This window comes from Xenopus laevis, chromosome 1L (assembly GCF_017654675.1).
Source record: "Xenopus laevis strain J_2021 chromosome 1L, Xenopus_laevis_v10.1, whole genome shotgun sequence".
Classification (NCBI taxonomy): Eukaryota; Metazoa; Chordata; class Amphibia; order Anura; family Pipidae; genus Xenopus; species Xenopus laevis.
In genome coordinates this window covers 109,211,525-109,218,085 of record NC_054371.1, presented here as the reverse complement: position 1 = coordinate 109,218,085, position 6,561 = coordinate 109,211,525, and positions in this window count along the sequence as shown.

Genomic DNA, 6,561 nt, shown 5'->3' with positions numbered 1-6,561 from the left:
TAAACTGATAGTAAGGCGCTGCAGCCTGTACCCAGCTAAATTTTGATGTTAGTTAGGTCACAAATTGTTTTCTCCTGTTTGCAGCTACTACAACAAATTGCTACTTTTGTAATATCCCAGTAATACATTTCTCCTCTCACAGCTACTTGTGTCAGGAAGGAAAGACAAAAACATACATTATTTTCCTGGTTTCCACCATTACATTAGCCTCTGCTTAATATTTGTCTTTAGCCCCTAGTTTTGTTAAGAACAAAAAAATTAAAATCTTTTGTCAGCAGAGCTGTTCCAATTTGACCTAAATGTAAAGAGTTTTTGTGCAAACTAGGGCCTGCTCAAATGATGTAGTCCTCAGTTGTTTTTGTACTTTGAGGGACCTGGAGGTAAACAAGGGCCATGTTTTTCACCGTTTAGGGACAAAAAGTGGCTAGATATTACAATGATTGAAATTTAATAACAGGTTATATCTTGAGTTTTTAGGCCTTTTTCCACATAGGGGTGACACAGGATCCAAGTGTAATGCATGAAAAATAGGGTCAGATTTTTCATAATTGAGTAGGAGATAATTTTGAGGTTTACTCTGGTCCTGTCAAGCGAGCAGGTTCCCCATCAGTTTTACTGCAAAAAAATGATGTGGCCCCCAAAAAGGCATTGGTGAAGACAGGTGCTGGCAGGGGTTTCTCTTTTTCAGTAAGGAACTGTCACCTACAGTTACCCATAAACATGTTACAGTTATCTTGAGTTCTGGAAGTAGAGTACTGGCTATTATGTTAGACATCCAGTCACTCCAGCCTTTATACATTACATTATTGGCTTACTAACTATATTAGGGACATTTTTTATTTTGCACAGCCTATCTATTTACACAGTTTTTATTTTCACACTGAACTGTTCCTTTAAGGGCAAAATATTGGATAATTTAGGAAAAGACCATGGGTGATATTGACTTTTTCAAGCTGATTTTTTGATGAGTTAAATTTGTGGGTGGGAGTAAGGTAGACTTTGTTTTAACTAAATACCCCCCTTAGTTAGAGATTGCCTATGGTGTACAAAAATAACTAATAGTGTGATTAAAACTGCAGTGTTATGAATGCTGCAAGGTTAGTGGATGGTGAATTGGTAATGAAAGAAAGAACACTAACTGCTGCCTGATCATAATGCCATATCAAAGATATTAAAAACATTTTTGTAACAATATTTTTAATTGATTGTTTACATTTTGTGTATATCTGGCCTACTAAAGGCCTTCACAGATTTGAAAATCTGTTGTACAACAAACCACGAATTAAAACATCAAACAGGGAAAAGCCCCTGAATAAATGAGTTAGAAAACAGTGGAGTTAAGTTGTCTGTAACAAGCCACGGTTGCCAGATTTCTTGGAATTTGGAATATTAGGAAGCTAGTATGGTTTTTGTTTATCATGATCCAGTCAATCTTGTGTTAGAGGGCTGGAAAAGGTATTGAGTTCGTTTTCCATGCCTTAGCAATAGTCTGCCCTGCTGCCAAAAAGATAACTGTGAGTAATTTATGTTGAAGTTTGGTAAAACCAGTGCATTTACCATTTAATAAGGCCGACGATAGATCCTGTTTTACATTAAAATGAAAAGCATAGAAAATAATAATATATACACTGGTCCAAAATCGTACCACCTTATGGCACATTCACCAGATGTGATACATGGAACCAGTTTGACGGTAGCCTCTTAAGCAATTGGGATCGGCTAAAACTGCATTTTTGTCAATTCTCTTGTCAGATACCATTAGATGCCTCTAATAAAATGGTGTTGATTGAGCTTGATTTGGTTATATCCCAACAAGCGTTCCAGATTTCAGGCTCATGTAATTTTCTGATCTCTTTCCCATGCCTGAACATATGTATGTTCTCTGGGGTTAAGTGTCTTGTTAAATGCTGATGATGTCCATTCCTTGGAGCAGATTTATTAAGGTTCAAATTGTAAATTCGAATTTTCAAGTTGGATTTTTGGTCAAAACTCACAAATTCGAATTGGGAATAATCCAAACTCGAATTCGAGATTTATCATATCTTGATCCTGGGAACAACTCAAATTCGACTATTTGCCACGTTAAACCTGCCGAGTTCATGAAGAAGTCAATGACAGAGGTCAAGTGACCCATTTGAAGATGTCAATAGCCTTCCTGACATTTTAGGGTTTTTTTCGGAGAAAAAACTCGATTCGAGTTTAGTCTAATTTGATTCAAATTTGATTCGAGTTTTTGAGTCTGTAATAAAAATGTTTTTTCTTAAATAAGATACTATTCGAGTTTCGAGGTCATTCGAGTTAATTTGAGGTAAAAAGAACTCTTAACATTCGACCTTAAATAAATCAGCCCCTCAATATTAAGCAGCACAGCTTGTCTTTATTTTTCTTCCAGGATTAGCTGCCAGTTTGCCACTAGTGCAATAAAATTGCACAATCATATATATTTACTACAATCTAGTTTACGGTCACACCATCACAACCAATTCAGTTGTTTCTAACCATTAGTGTAGGGCCAAGCCTGATCTCCAGGGGAACTAGAGTACCTGTAATAATAATGTAATCAGAGCACTGATAGTGAGATTACTCACAATATTTGACAGTGGGAGATAAGCTGAGCAGATCAGCAAGCGAAACGCGCGTCAGGCGCTTGGATAAAAACCCTTTTTTAACTGTTAGGCAGGGACGGCGCATTGGGAAAGACCGGTAAGGGTGGAAGGGTGGTTTGGGGTGCTATGATACGCCAACACGTGTCCTATTAGTTTCGCTAGTTGGACACTTTCGTGCAGCGTTTGGGGCTAACCACAAAGGAAGACTATAGGGGGAGCAAGCCGGCAACTGATATTATACGAGGGGTCTGCTTCTCCCTCGTTAACGCCGAGACTGTAATGCCGAATGGGGACGAGCAAGCAACCTATTGAATACCGGCAGTTCCGCACGCTAAGCACTAATGCTGAGCTAATTTAACAAGTCAGGAGCAAGTGGGCAGACATAATATCGGCAGGTATGATCGCCTCCTGAAAACATCGCATTAGCTATCAAGAACGGTGTGGACAGACACATGGGATCAGTCAGAGTACGACAAATCCTTTTTTGTCTGTAAATCCACCTCAAGTGATACTGATGCTTAGCATACCTAGTTGCAAATGTATCTAAGAGCTGCTACATTGTGAGAATAAGTTGTGTGGTGCATCACTCAGGTCCATTCATAACCACACTTGATATAATATACAATACAAACCCGACCCTATATTCCACCAGTCCGTCCACTAATTGTGGGTTACCAGCACTTCTCTACTGTTGGGATAGATGTGGATAAATTGCCACCACTGTAACTAAATAACCCACATCGTTATTCCAACTTTCAAGTACCGTTTATTAGCTGTTGACCTTGAGTCTATTCAGCTACCTCACCTAACCTTTGTTTTAACATACACCTTACACCAATTTCGTTTCATATTAATTTTAGGATGTGATCAATAAAAGTTATGTTTTACCTTTTTCTTTGGGAACTCAGATAACAAGTGTGGGAAGGTGCAATAATATAGGTCATACTTTCTCTTTATTTATGTGTAATCATATATAGCTAAGTGACCTTGCACACCACCATTTTGTATGATATCTCTATCAATGGATGGTGCTACCTACTTTTTCTCTAACATACACAAAAAACAAATGTTATCCACATCAGAATCAGCTATCATATCTGGTATTGATAAGTCTAAACTAGGCATCCCCAACCGTTTTTAACTGTGGGCCACATTTAAATGCAAAAAGAGTCGGGGGCCAGGTTGGGGCTTACTGGTCTAAACCAACTGGACCTTGAAAATGTTTCACAACTCATCCAAAAGAATCTGTAGAGCGTTATGAAATCCCCAGTATTTTGAACCCTTTGGTAATATAGTCACCAACATTCACCCACAGTGATTTCATTGAACTATTGATGTAGTTAGGTTCATAAATATTTGGACAGACAACTTTTTTTTTCTAATTTTGGTTCTGTACATTACCACAATGAATTTTAAATGAAACAACTCAGATGCAGTTGAACTGCAGACTTTCAGCTTTAATTCAGTGGGTTGAACAAAAAGATTGCATAAAAATGTGAGGAACTAAAGCCTTTTTTAACACAATCACTTCATTTCAGGGGCTCAAAAGTAATTGGAAAAATGAAAAAAAGGAAAATAAAATGTTAATTTCTAATAGTTGGTTGAAAACCCTTTGCTGGCAATTACAACCCGAAGTCTTGAACTCATGGACATCACCAGATTCTGTGTTTCTCTTTTTTAATGCTCTGCCAGACCTTTACTGTAGCGGTTTTCAGTTGCGGTTTGTTTGTGGGCCTTTCTGTCCAAAATTTAGTCTTCAAGAAATGAAATTCATGCTCAATTGGGTTCAGATCAGGTGACTGACTTGGCCATTCAAGAATATTCCACTTCTTTGCTTTAATAAACTCCTGGGTTGCTTTGGCTGTATGTTTTGGGTCATTGTCCATCTGTATTATGAAACATCTCCCAATCAATTTGACTGCATTTAGCTGGATTTGAGCAGACAGTGTCTCTGAACACCTCAGAATTCATTCTGCTGCTTCTGTCCTGTGTCACATCATGGATAAACACTAGTGTCCAGTGCCACTGGCAGCCATGCATGGTCAAGCCTTCACACTGCCCCAGCCGTTTTACAGATGATGTGGTATGCTTTGGATCATGAGCTGTTCCACACCTTCTCCGTACTTTTTTCTTGCCATCATTCTGGTAGAGGTTGATCTTGGTTTCACCTGTCCAAAGGATGTTTTTTCCAGAACTGTGCTGGCTTTTTTAGATGTTTTTAAGCACAGTCCAATCTAGCATTTCTATTCTTGATGCTTATGAGTGGCTTGCACCTTACAGTGCACCCTCTGTATTTACTTCATGCAGTCTTCTCTTTATGGTAGACTTGGATATCAATACACCTACCTCCTGGAGAGTGTTGTTCACTTGTTTGGCTGTTGTGAAGGGGTTTCTCTTCACCATGGAAACGACCAGTGACCTTATTGGATTAACCACGTGACCAGCGTGGTATCGGCCATTACCCAGGGCATTGGATTCTTCTCTCCGACCCCTGGTAGTGTTTCTCCTTTTAGTGTGATTTTTTTCTTTGTTCAGAATTAGACCCTGGGCAATTGGCCTAGTCATACTGCAAGTAGCCCTTAGCTATTGACTGCCTGTTCTTTTTATTGACCAGCAGTACCTCTAAATATTGTTATATATTATGTTATATATTATAAAAAACCAAAGAGAAACATTTACAAGAAATTATTTTTCCTCACGTCCCACACTTCAAGTGGCAAACAAATGTAACCTCAATTTTACATCCCCTGATTTTAAGGTATTTCATTGCAGAGGGAAGATTATAGTGTGCTGGAACAAGATAGAGCAGACGCACACCCACGGCAATCTCCTGAAGATAACGCCTGGTGCTCAGTAATAGAGGGTACGGCAACCTCAAAATATAGTCAAGAAACAAAGATACCGGCACACAAGGCTTGCTTGCAGGGAAACCCTTGCTTTAATTCAAAAGTGCGGAAGTGCAACATTTCGGGGACACGCCCCTTTCTCAAGCATACGGAATCATTAGTGAACAAGGTATATATAGGTAAAACAATTAAAAAATTTGCATAATAATTAGATTTACATAATTAGAAAAAAAATGTTTTCTTTTAAAAGTGAATCAAAATACAAAAGTGCATACATAATAAAACAGTAGCAGTCCACATCTCGCCTTTCCTGTGCACGTGGTGATAAAACCAGATAATGTCCATAATTAGTGAAAAGATCCGGATTCCAATAAAAAATTAGAAAGCCTTAAAAATTGTGATGAAGTCTGTTTGCAAAGTCAATAATATAGTGAATAAAGTACCCCCTCTTGTAAAATATAAGGATATTATAAGTTACCGAGGAGTTTCATGACCATATAAAAACACGAGGCCGAAGGCCGAGTGTTTTTATACAGGTCATGGAACTCCGAGGTAACTTCTAATATCCTCATATTTTGCAACTGGGGGTACTTTATTTATTATAATACACACATTTCAGTGAGTTATGTGACAGAAATGACATCACAACTCACCGTTTATAACTGATGACATCAGAACTCACCGTTTATAAGGATATAATTTACAGGATATTCATGGCTTTTGTGTATTATATAAACATACAGTGCAACAATTTGACGCAGTAACAATTTCTTGAGAAAAAAGAACTCACAAAGTAGAACTAGAAACAAAATGGCAATAAGTGGTTACAAAAAGTTGCAAAATAACTCACCCTGCATGTATGGGAAAGGGAATAATTATCTAGCCCTGGGTGGTACTCAAAGGATTTCTTATCTGTTAAAAAGGAAAAAAGCATAATTAGCTAGCAGATAAATATTAATAGGAATAATTTATAGAATAATTTTATAAAAAGCAAGATAAGTTATATTCCTCATTGAGACCTTTAGGACACCTAGATTGGAGTAGCCAAATCCAAAAACACTCCCGTTGATGAAGTCGACATTTTTTGTCCTGACCTTGTGTTACCATCA